General features: G+C 45.7%; 1 pseudogene; it reads left to right on the forward strand.

Annotated features, from left to right (window-relative positions):
- Positions 1-11,357, forward strand: part of LOC138296721 (cytochrome P450 2K6-like) — a 390,473-nt pseudogene extending 379,116 nt beyond the window's left edge.
- The last annotated feature ends 2,166 nt before the right edge of the window (positions 11,358-13,523 follow it).

Here is a 13,523-nt window from a genome sequence, read left to right on the forward strand (position 1 = left end):
TTTCAAAGGGAGTACTGACTACAGGTAAAGGTTGGAGGGGAGCTTTGCATTTTCCCCCACTCTTGCCACTTGCCTGACAAGTCTGACAAGACCTACAATAAGCAGCTGACTGATTGTGCATCAAGGGCCAGTAAAAGTGGGAGGCAAGCCTCTCATAGGTCTTGTCCTGCCCTAGATGTCCTGCCAAAGGCATATCATGAGCCAAGCCCAGTAGGAAGGCCCTGAAGCACTGGTGTACCACCAGCATACGCGCTGACCCAGGCTCAGGAACCTTAGGCTCACTATACAGGAGGCCATCCTCCCAATATATTAGGTGAGTACCTGGCACCTCGCCAGCCGCCTGGGCTGCAGCCTGTTGCCGCAGCCCCTCAAGAGTAGGGCACTCCTGCGCTGTGCAGAATGCTTCCCTGGTGGGTCCCCCTTCCTGCTGCCACTGTGACAGCTCAGGGACCTCCCCCACTTCAGCCACCTGCTCCCCTGTATGTACCGGGGTGTCACCCTCAGGCTCCGCCTCCTCCCGGACCGCGGGAACCTCGGGCCGGTTTCCCGTGCCCCCTGCCCTTCCTCTTCTTGGCGGTCCCCTGGGCCACTGTTTCAGGCTCCAGGGGCTCTTGACTACTGGAGGAAAGTACCATCTTGCCTGGCATTTTACCCCCATATTTCACTGTATATATGTTGTTTTAGTTGTATGTGTCACTGGGACCCTGCCAGCCAGGGCCCCAGTGCTCATAAGTGTGCCCTGTATGTGTTCCCTGTGTGATGACTAACTGTCTCACTGAGGCTCTGCTAACCAGAACCTCAGTGGTTATGCTCTCTCTTTGCTTTCCAAATTGTCACTAACAGGCTAGTGACCAATTTCACCAATTCACATTGGCATACTGGAACACCCTTATAATTCCCTAGTATATGGTACTGAGGTACCCAGGGTATTAGGGTTCCAGGAGATCCCTATGGGCTGCAGCATTTCTTTTGCCACCCATAAGGAGCTCTGACAATTCTTACACAGGCCTGCCACTGCAGCTTGAGTGAAATAACGTCCACGTTATTTCACAGCCATTTACCACTGCACTTAAGTAACTTATAAGTCACCTATATGTCTAACCTTTCCCTGGTAAAGGTTGGGTGCTAAGTTACTTAGTGTGTGGGCACCCTGGCACTAGCCAAGGTGCTCCCACATTGTTCAGGGCAAATTCCCCAGACTTTGTGAGTGCGGGGACACCATTACACGCGTGCACTATACATAGGTCACTACCTATGTATAGCATCACAATGGTAACTCCGAACATGGCCATGTAACATGTCTAAGATCATGGAATTGTCACCCCAATGCCATTGTGGCATTGGGGAGACAATTCCATGATCCCCCGAGTCTCTATCACAGACCCGGGTACTGCCAAACTGCCTTTTCTGGGGTTTCACTGCAGCTGCTGCTGCTGCCAACCCTCAGACAGGTTTTTGCCCTCCTGGGGTCCAGCCAGGCTTGGCCCAGGAAGGCAGAACAAAGGACTTCCTCAGAGAGAGGGTGTTACACCCTCTTCCTTTGGAAAAAGGTGTCAGGGCTGGGGAGGAGTAGCCTCCCCCAGCCTCTGGAAATGCTTTGATGGGCACAGATGGTGCCCATCTCTGCATAAGCCAGTCTACACCGGTTCAGGGATCCCCCAGCTCTGCTCTGGCGTGAAACTGGCCAAAGGAAAGGGGAGTGACCACTCCCCTGACCTGCACCTCCCAGGGGAGCTGCCCAGAGCTCCTCCAGTGTGCTCCAGACCTCTGCCATCTTGGAAACAGAGGTGCTGCTGGCACACTGGACTGCTCTGAGTGGCCAGTGCCAGCAGGTGACGTCCGAGACCCCTTCTGGTAGGCTCTTACCTGTGTTGCTAGCCTATCCTCCTTCCTAGGTAGCCAAACCTCCTTTTCTGGCTATTTAGGGTCTCTGCTTTGGGGAATTCTTTAGATAACGAATGCAAGAGCTCATCAGAGTTCCTCTGCATCTCTCTCTTCACCTTCTGCCACGGAATCGACCGCTGACTGCTCAGGAAGCCTGCAAAACCGCAACAAAGTAGCAAAGACAACTACTGCAACCTTGTATCGCTGATCCTGCCACCTTCTTGACTGTTTTCCTGGTGGTGCATGCTGTGGGGGTAGTCTGCCTCCTCTCTGCACTAGAAGCTCAGAAGAAATCTCCCGTGGGATGACGGAATCCTCCCCCTGCAACCGCAGGCACCAAAAGAACTGCATCACTGGTCCTCTGGGTCCCCTCTCAGCACAACGAGCGTGGTCCCTGGAACTCAGCAACTCTGTCCAAGTGACTCCCACAGTCCAGTGACTCTTCAGTTCAGGTTTGGTGGAGGTAAGTCCTTGCCTCCCCACGCTAGACTGCATTGCTGGGTACTGCGTGATTTACAGCTGCTCCGGCTCTTGTGCACTCTTCCAGGATTTCCTTTGTGCACAGCCAAGCCTGGGTCCCCGACACTCTAACCTGCAGTGCACAACCTCCTGAGTTGTCCTCCGGTGTCGTGGGATCTCCTTTTTTTTACTTCGGGTGAGCTCCAGTTAACTCTTCTTCGTAGTGCCTGTTCTGTCATATCTGCGGGTGCTGCCTGCTTCTGTGAGGGCTCCCTATCTTGCTGGGCGCCTCCTCTGTCTCCTCACACAATTGGCGACATCCTGGTCCCTCCTGGGCCACAGCAGCATCCAAAAACCCTACCCGCGACCCTTGCAGCTAGCAAGGCTTGTTTGCGGTCTTTCTGCGTGGGAACACCTCTGCAAGCTTCTTCACGATGTGGGACATCCATCCTCCAAAGGGGAAGTTCCTAGTCCTCTTCGTTCTTGCAGAATCCACAGCTTCTACCATCCGGTGACAGCTTCTTTGCATCCTTAGCTGGCATTTCCTGGGCATCTGCCCAATCTTGACTTTGTCGCGACTCTTGGACTTGGTCCCCTTGTTCCACACGTACTCTTGTCCGGAAATCCACCTTTGTTGAATTGCTGGTGTTGGTCTTCCTTGCAGAATTCCCCTATCACGACTTATGTGCTCTCTGGGGAACATAGGTGCACTTTACACCTACTTTTCACGGTCTTGGGGTGGGCTATTTTTCAAACCCTCACTGTTTTCTTACAGTCCCAGCTACCCTCTACAAGTTCACATAGGTTTGGGGTCCATTCGTGGTTCGCATTCCACTTTTGGAGTATATGGTTTGTGTTGCCCCTATACCTATGTGCTCTCATTGCAATCTACTGTGACTGTACATTGCTTGCATTACTTCCTTTTGCTATTACTGCATATTTTTGGTATTGTGTACATATATCTTGTGTATATTTGCTATCCTCATACTGAGGGTACTCACTGAGATAATTTTGGCATATTGTCATAAAAATGAAGTACCTTTATTTTTAGTATATCTGTGTATTGTGTTTTCTTATGATATTGTGCATATGACACCAGTGGTATAGTAGGAGCTTTGCATGTCTCCTAGTTCAGCCTAAGCTGCTCTCCATAGCTACCTTCTATCAGCCTAAGCTGCTAGAAACACCTCTTCTCCACTAATAAGGGATAACTGGTCCTGGTACAGAGTGTAAGTACCCCTGGGTACCCACTACAAGCCAGGCCAGCCTCGTACAACTACCCTGATTGGCTGCCATATACGGGGTGGATACGCATACCCACCCAGGCAGACCCAACATCTCCAAGTGAGACCTATGTTCCACCTACTTCTAAGGGGAATCCTCCAGGTCGTACCTAGCAAACAATCAACAGGCATGGTTGGACTCACAGCTACTTTCCAGGAACCTGAGACCCCCCCCATTCAAAGGGAACCTGCGCCACTCTGCAGAGGCGCTCAGAGTTGTCTACCGCAACTACTTGGTGAAGTACCCGGGGATCAATCTGCTCTTCAGACACCAGGTGACTCCTCACTGTAGTCACACTGGCTCCTGTGTCTCTCAGAGCCTCTACCCTCTGTCCATTGATGGTCACCCATTGCCTGTACTTCTTAGTGTTATCAGGCACTAGGTTTCTCTGGACCATCTCACTGTCCCCTGGTGAGACAAGGGTAATTTAGGCTGGTTCCCACCCACCTGAAACCAACTCCTCCCAAAGCGCTACACTGGCCAAACCCTGGGACGGTGCACCAGTGGGTGCCGGTGTACTTTTGGGGCTTTTGGGGTCCCCCCCTCACATGACCCACCTGGTCACATGCATAGCACTTACGTGGGGGACCACCTGCCACTGGCTTCCCTTTGGACAACCATGGCTTCTTTTCACTGGGGGGTTGGGAATCCTTACCCTGGAAATCAGTTTGGGGCCCTTTAGAGAACTCCCCCTGTTTCCCTTACCCCCCTTTCTTCTGAGAGGGACCCTGCCCATCCTTGGCGTGGTCTCCCCCATACCTCTTTTGGACCCTGATGCTCTCCCAGTGGTCCGCTTCCTGTGCAAGCTTCCTGGGGTCAGTCAGCTTGCTGTCAATGAGGTTCTGGCGCAGCTCTGGAAAACATAAACTGTACAAGTGCTCCCAAGCAATTAAATTGTAAAGCCCCTCATACGTGTTTACCTTACTGCCCTTCACCCAACCATCCAGTGACCTGCAAAAAGAATCAACACATTCCAACCATGTTTGGGATTCCTTTCTTTTGTAGGATCTAAACTTCTCCTTGTACTACTCAGAGGTGAGACCATACCTGGTGAGTAAGGCCTCTTTCATGACAGGTTAGGTGAGATTCTGAGCATCCCCTAAGGCTGTCAGTGTGTCCCTCCCCTCTGCCTCAAAATGCTTCCACAGGGCTGCCCCGCAATGAGCTTCAGGGACCAGGTTCATGTGGAGAGCTGACTCATAACCCTTGAACCACAAGTAGATATCATCCTCCCTCTTATAATCCCTCACAAGGTCTTTTGGGATGTGTACCCTTCTCTCAGGCTGCACTGTAGGATTGCTGTCACCATCTCTACTGGACTGGCTTCTATGATCCATCTCTCTCAAGCTAAGCTCATGAGCCATTGCTAACTTCAATGGCTAGCCTCCTCTGCTCCAATTAGTACTCCCTTTCTGCCTGTCTGTCCTGTAATTCCTCAGGTGTCTGCCCCTTTGATGAGACACTGCTACCTGCCCTGGAGACCTTCTCCCTGGACATAACAGGCCCACCCACAATACCATTGTGTACTGAACACTCTTCCTCATCCTCCTCATCTCTCTCATCCTCTGTGTGCCCTTCAGTGCTCTTGGCTGTCACCCAGGCCCTCAGCGCCTTTTGCAGCTCCTCCTTCCTGGATGAGCTCTTAATGGGACAGTCAAAACTTTTACAGAACTGCTTCAACTGAGCTTTGGTATAACTCTCCAATTTCTCAAGGTCAAAGTCAGCTCCAACTGATGCATCTCCAAGTAGAGACATGATGAAAGGTTAAAAAGAGTGCAAAGTTCCAAATGCAGAAAACAAGTTCCAAAATGAAGTTCCAGAAAAGTCAATCACAGGATCAGTGAAAAAAGAAACTGAATGCAGAGCAAAAACAGACCAAATAGAAAAAAAATAAAAATCACAAGACTAGTAGTATGTGGTCACGTAGTGGTCTGAACTCAAACAGTAGTGTACACTTAATTACTGTATGTCAAGTACAAATACAAGTCCAAATCCCAACCGCTGATCACCAATGTTAGAAATGGGGTCTTTGGTTGACAGTCAGGTTACCCCTGTTCAAGCAAGGACCCTCACTCTACTCTGGGTAAAAGAGAATCACTCTCAGCTAACCCCTGCTTACCCCCTTGGTAGCTTGGCAGAGCAGTAGGCTTAACTTCAGAGCGCTAGGTGTAAAGTATTTGTACCAATCATCACAGTAACTTAATAAAAACACTACTAAATGACACAACACCAGTTTAGATAAATAGGAAATATTTATCTAAGCAAAACAAGACCAAAACGGCAAAGATCCGACTTACATAAGTCAAGTTATCAATTTTTAAAGATTAAACTAAATAATAGCGCTTAGAAACAAAAATGCTTCGATGAGATGTTAACACGGCGTCGTGACGGAGTCGTTCCCAACAAGCCGACACCAGCGGCGCCGGACACGGAGTCGTTTAGACCCCCAAGTTCAATACCTTTGGTGAAGAGTGAAAACAAGCCGATTCGTGAAGTCTGGGATCGCGGCGTCTGTGCGAAACATTGAATCCACGCGATTCGAGCGCCGTCGGTCACGATGGGGGCGGCGACTTCCACGGAGCTGCGGACTTCAGCAGGGCTGCAGCGGCGTCGGGCCTGCAAAGAGCGTCACGTTCCAGTGAAGGTCATGGCGTCAGGGGCAGGCGGCGTTACCGGATTCAGCAGCAGCATCAGTCCGGAGTCGTCCGAAGTCGATTTCCTTGGATTTCCACCAGCTTTTCTTTCAAGGGCCCAGGGACTGGATAGGGCACCACTTGTCAGAGCAGGAGTCTCTCCAGAGACTCCAGGTGCTGGCAGAGAGAAGTCTTTGCTGTCCCTGAGACTTCAAACAACAGGAGGCAAGCTCTAACTCAAGCCCTTGGAGATTTCTTCACAAGTTGGAAGGCACACAAAGTCCAGTCTTTGCCCTCTTACTCTGGCAGAAGCAGCACTGCAGGAAAGCTCCACAAAGCACAGTCACAGGCAGGGCAGCACTTCTTCCTCAGCTATCAGCTCTTCTCCAGGCAGAGGTTCCTCTTGGTTCCAGAAGTGTTTCTCAAGTCTGTAGATTTGGGTGCTCTTCTTATACCCATTTTAGTCTTTGAAGTCACCTTTCTTCAAAGGGGACTCACACCTACTTGTGAAATCCTGCCTTGCCCAGGCAAGGCCTCAGACACACACCAGGGGGTTGGAGCCTGCATTGTCAGAGGCAGGCACAGTACTTTCAGATGAGAGTGACCACTCCACCCCTCCCTCCTAGCAGAGATGGCTAATCAGGAAATGCAGGTTACACCCCAGCTCCCTTTGTGTCACTGTCTAGTGCGAGATGAAAAACAACCCAACTGTCAAACCGACCCAGACAGGGAATCCACAAACAAGGCAGAGTCACAGAATGGTTTAAGGAAGAAAATGCTCACTTTCTAAAAGTGGCATTTTCAAACGCACAATCTCAAAATCAACTTTACTAAAAGATGTATTTTTAAATTGTGAGTTCAGGGACCCCAAACTCCACATGTTCATCTACACTCTAGGGGAATCTACACTTTAATCATATTTAAAGGTAGCCCCCATGTTATCCTATGATAGAGACAGGCCTTGCAAAAGTGAAAAACGAAGTTGGCACTGTCAGGAAATATAAACCACATTACTATATGTCCTACCTTATCCATACACTGCACCCTGCCCTTATGGCTACCTAGGGCCTACCTTAGGGGTGCCTTACATGTAAGAAAAGTGAAGGTTCTGGCTTGGCAAGTTGGTACACTTGCCAAGTCGAATTTATAGTGTAAAAATACACACTCAGACACTGCAGTGGCAGGTCTGAGACATGATTACAGGGTTACTTATGTGGGTGGCACAATCAGTGCTGCAGGCCCACTAGTAACATTTGATTTACAGGCCCTGGGCACCTCTAGTGCACTTTACTAGGGACTTAATAGTAAAACAAATATGCCAATCATGGAGAACCAATTACGTACACATTTTAAACAGAAGCACTTGCACTTTAGCACTGGTTAGCAGTGGTAAAGTGCCCAGAGTAATAAAAACAGCAAAATCAGAGTCCAGCACACATCAACAACCTGGGAAACAGCGGCAAAAAGTTAAGGGAGACCACGCCAAGGATGAAAAGTCTAACAGACAACATGCCACATGAACAGAAAATTCCTTGCAGCAGTCTAAACTGTTGTGAATCAAACTATGGTTTAAAATAACTGCCCAACAAAATGTGTCAAGCATAAAACACATTGTATACAATTGACTGTCATGTGGTTGGTGCATTGCATTTTGCAGTTTTTATTTTTTTAATTTTTATTTGAGCAAATGCCAAGAACTTGCACTGTATTGTGAATTTCTAAAACTGTCTCAAAGCATGGCTCTCAGTTCCTAAAGATGGTTTCTAGGATACTGAATTGTTAGTTGAATTCAAATATACTATTGAAAGTAATATGATTAAGTGATGACTGTATGACAGTTGCAAGCAAGAAATGTATACTTTTGTGACTACAATCGATGATAAAGTTTAAGCAAAATAAGGATAAAACCTCTCAAATGAGTGTAACTTGAGTGTGAGTATGTAATGTGCAGGGCTTTACGTTTTACCTTCTCTAACAACTGGACTAAATAGCATTACATGCACCAGCCAAAAACACAATAGCATCAATCACTAACAACAAGTTAAAGGTCATGTGACGTAACTTGCTGTGATGTCATCCATAGGTCAGAGGGCATAATGACGTTACTTCCACTATCCCTAGCATTTTAATTAATCAACGGCCACACACATAACTGTAGTAACTTTAGGAATACCAGACGTCATGGCGCAGAACATATTTACTGGGCATGAAATGTATTGTGGAACTCAAAATTAATTTGGCTACACGCGTTTCATTATATCTCTTTTTATTTCCCAGGGAACTCACATTATTCCACTACTCGAATCGGTGCTGTACGATAAGAGTCAATTTGCGACACCTGAAGAGTTTAATCCGCAGCATTTTCTTGACTCTGATGGGAAGTTTGTGAAGAATGAAGCTTTAATGAACTTTGGAGCAGGTAATATTTCTCAGATGAACATCTTTTCGTATTTTTAAATCATGTTAGTGAGCCTTATACCTTGTAGTCAGGTGGTTGCAAATCACATAGAGGCATGCTGCATGTTGTAGGAATAAAAGTTATATGCATTAAAAGGAGGTTGATCTGTAAGGAGAGTAATATGTGTAATTACTAAGGAATATTGGAGGCCTCCATCATCAGAGGTAATGGTTTCACCACAGCATCGACTCGTAGATTTCTCATTTCTCATTTCAATGAAGTGGTATCTGGCAACAAGCAACATCTGAAGTTGTGCTTCAAAAGCTTGCATCTTCTGTTAGGGAGACACTTGTGAAGCGTTTATGTGTGTGAAGAATGTTTCGGATGTTTAGGATGGAGAAATCGGTGCAGTGTGATACTGCCGCTGATTTTCTACAAGGCAGATTCACTGCAGCAACAGTTCATGTGGGTGCAGGTCGACCTCCACCCCAAGCTCTAGAGGGATTCTATGGTCTGAGATCAGTTTGGCTGTTGCTCCTGGTCAGACTGAGACAAAAATAATGGCCCCATTTATGAATTGACTAGTAAAAAAAAAGTGCCCCACATTTGTAAACCAAGCAACTTTGAAGTTTTGTTTGGGTGGTCTTTGAGGGATAAGAAGCTGCAGGCATTTGTATCTGCCGCAAACAATACGTTTTTGATGTGTGCGTGAGAATGTGCATGAATGGAATGCATACACACTGAACATGCCTTGTCCCATCATCATTAGGAATCTTGATGGTCCTGATGAAAGCTGCATTACCCCAGTGGCTGAAACAACAGCTGACACATGTTGGCCAGCGGACATAGCAGTCATAAGTACTCCCTGCACGCTCCCTCGAGGTTTTTAATCTACTAGGAGGGCCCTATGATATAATCAAATTAGTCAGGGAATGAGCCAAAACCAACTCTTATCCTTTACGAGATTCTTGAGGTATTTTCCCCTACTATATCAAAGTGCTCCCTCCAAAAGTGGGGTTGAGCCCACCTGGTGACTGTAGTTGTACCAGGTGAAAACTCCATGATGACTCATGCCACAAAGAGATATGTGTATGAGATGCTGTTAAGAACATGGGCATGTCTCCTTTTATTTGTAAATACTAGTTAGTTTCATGAGGCTTTCTTCTTGTTGTTGAGATAGCTGGCCAACTGCTGATGCTGTCAAAGCAGGGTTTTAGTGTCAGTACAATGTGATTGTACTACAGATATCAAATGTAACCTTGTGGCAAGGCAGAAAGGTATCCAGTCCTCGATCACATTTATTTATCCATCCATCCATCATTATCTATTTTTACATTCATCATTTCACCCATCCATGCACACACAAATATATGTGAACTTGCCAATCAACAAAGAAGGTCCACTGATACAAAAAGCCTCACGTACTTCTATATGAGCGGTTATTTTCTGTCTTATGTTTCAAGTCCTGCATCTACAATAGACAAATCCTCAAGGCTCAGAATACAGAGATATTGTGTCACAACCAATCTAACACAAGAGGTTATTTCTGCTCACATAATCATCTGAGATTCATGCTTACAACAGGAACCTTGTGAAAACATGAGTGTTCACGTGGAATGAGCAAGGAGGCAGGGCTGGGGTAAAGAGACAAACTCCCTCAAAGTCACAGCCTTCAGGTGTGTTTTCACACAAAAAACAAGCAGCCATATATTTTCAGTTTATGTAGAAGAAGTGATGATTCAATGTAAAATTATGTTTCATGTTAAATAAAATAAGAATATAAAACTGAAAAGCGCGAACACATGTGTCATGCTTACAATTACTTTTTAACCGTCTGTGGCACGAATGAGAAAGGGGGAAAACATTACCCATTGCATACATTTCCATGGATACAACTATGGCTTTTGGTGAATATCGTAACAGTCAAATTCAGACACAAAATGTAAGAAGAAGCCTATAATGCTCAGACGTCTGACTACAAATTGTGTAGGAACTAAAACCACAGAATAATATGCACAAATAGCTTCACACACACGTAGAAACAAAAATGTCAGATTAGATTCCTAAAATCAGGAGATGGGTTCAATTTGAATAAATGAAAATTGCTAATATTTTAATATATCGTATCATTTTTGTTATAGGTCGAAGAATCTGTATTGGCGAAACTCTTGCCAGAATGGAGCTGTTTTTGTTCTTTACAAGCCTTCTGCAGAAGTGTACTTTACGTCTTCCTCCTGGTGTAACTCATACGGATTTCACTCCTGCAGTTGGATTCACTACCCCGCCCAAGCCTTATGAGATCTGTGCACTTCCACGCTGTTAGAAGATTCTCAATAGCTTGTCGAAGTTTAAATAAAGACTCAATTGTTTTCATACTGTCATGGCTAAAACCATTAGTCATTGCTGCTGGTGCATTCACTAAAGGCACATGCATACAATTCATGGGCTTGAGATATTCATTATAGGTACATATAATTGATTGTGAGAGACAAGTTCACACATTCCAATACATAATTCCTACAATAAACTAAAAAAATGAATTTGTATTTGTGTTTACACTTCAAACATGTGACTGTGAAATATAATTTTCGTTCAGTTCTGAATAGAGAAGGTCATGGCCTGTGTGAGGAAGAGAGATGCTGTCCTCCGTGATAGGCCTGGACTCCATTGAGAGATGCTGTCCTCTGTGATAGGCCTGGACTAATGTAGAAATCCTTATCAATAAAAATAAACCTGGATTTTCCTCAGCCTCCTATTGTGGTTAAAGTTTGAGTTTATTGTCATTCTTCAATGTAAGTGCTGGGTGGCTGGTTGTGTTAAGGTGGATGTTTTTTTCATTTCAATAGCACGCACTTACCTACCATTCATGCAAATCAGCTTCTGTTATCTTATTTATTAGGCCTGGTTTTTGACAGCATACCTGTAAAATATAACTATTGCTCTGTCCATATATAGTGGAATATTTATTAAAAAGTCGCCCAGTGCAGCAAGTCACCTTGCTGCACTACGCAGCATGACAGGGTAAGGGCAGGAATAGTGCATTCCTGCCTTTTCCCAGTGTTGGGGCACAATGTGCTGCCTGCCGCTAATGCAGGCACTCTTGCACCATGGTACAAGGGGCCTGTGTTGTACGTAGGATATTTTTGGAGAGGGAGGGATACCTTCCTGCCCAAAACAATCCCCGAGGTATTTCCCTTTTTCAGAATGAAGCACATATGAAAAGAGGAGAAAACAAGGAAAAATAAACATATTTCTCCTCATTACGCCTCACCTGGAGAGGCGTAGCCTTTTTTTATACATTCCCAGGTCTCAACCACTCATGGTAAATCTGGGAATGCGTCAAAATCCATGGGTGTTGTGTGGGCACATCCATTGACACCCCATTGAACACCTCCGTGGGGCAGAGTTATGTGCTGCTTCACTCTGGATTTCTCAAGCCACTTAGGGCCACGCAAGGTGGCCTTGTGTGACTTGATAAATCGCATTTTAGGGGGTTCTGCTGCTTTTGCACCATGTTGCGTGGTGCAAAAGTTACACATCCCTTTAATAAATTTGCCCCATAGTTTGGGCTTTGAGTCCACCTTTTTTAACCATTGGTTTTCTTCGATCAACCTATTATAGTCATTGCCTTGAGATTTAGTCAGCACAGTAGAGTACTCATCTCTCACTGAACATCACTGTTTTTTGCTGTTTGAGTGCATCCTCCATCATCCACTCAAGTTCGTGCATTGAACTGCAACAGGGATTACTTTGAAACTATCAAGCTCTCTCTCCATTTTTAGAGGCTCCCTTCAGAGTATTTCGCCCTAATGTACTAAGACTTCATGCATTAGCCTTCTGTGCTTTGTCAATGATTGTTTTAAGATCAGACCTTTCCCACTTGGTATACATTAATAGTTAAGCCTAGTTTTGGACTCCTTCCATGCTGTATCAATGGACACCATGTTTACCTTCAACTATTGCACTAGTCTTACGAAGCATGATTTATGTTATGTACTGCAAGATCAGAGAGGTTTATAAATGATAGAATCAGTTGTACTATTTATTGTGCTTTGTTGAACTTTTTCCTTTTTGCAGGGTCATCCCCAATTTTTTTGCTTCCTGACTCATATTTTTTCTGACCTATTTTTGTTGGCTTTAGGACTCTGATCACTTTACCACTGCTAACCAGTGCTAAAGTGCAGATGCTCGCTTTGTAAATTGTATTGTTGATTGGCTTTCCGTGATTGGCATATTTGATTTGCTAGCAAGTCCCTAGTAGAGTGCACTAGAGGTGCCTAGGGCCTGAAAATCAAATGCTACTAGTGGGCCTGCAGCACTGGTTGTGCCACCCACATTACTAGCCCTGTAAACATGGCTCAGGCCTGCCACTGCAGAGTCTGTGAGTGCAGTTTTAAACTGTCAATTCAACTTGGCAAGTGTATCAACTTGCTAGGCCTAAACCTTCCTTTTTTATACATGTAAGGCACCCATAATGTAGTCCCTGGGTAGGCCCATGGGCAGGGTGCAGTGTATGTTAAAGGTGGGGCATGTACTTATGTGTTTTACATGTCCTGACAGTGAAATACTGCCAAATTCGTTTTTCACAGTTGCAAGGCTTATCTCTCTCAGAGGGTAACATGGAGGCTGCCTTTAAATATTATTTAAGCGTAGATTCCATTTGGAAGCAGATGGGCATATGAAGTTTGGGGTCTCTGAACTCACAATTTAAAAATACATCTTTTAGTGAAGTTGTTTTTTAGATTGTGTGTTTGAAAATGCCATGTTTAGAAAGCAGGCCTTTTCTTGCTTAAACCATTCTGTGACTCTGATTGTTCGTGGAGGCTTTTTGCACCTCTCCTCTAGACAGTGACACAAAGGGAGCG

Source organism: Pleurodeles waltl, chromosome 5, assembly GCF_031143425.1.
Source record: "Pleurodeles waltl isolate 20211129_DDA chromosome 5, aPleWal1.hap1.20221129, whole genome shotgun sequence".
NCBI classification, from domain to species: domain Eukaryota; kingdom Metazoa; phylum Chordata; class Amphibia; order Caudata; family Salamandridae; genus Pleurodeles; species Pleurodeles waltl.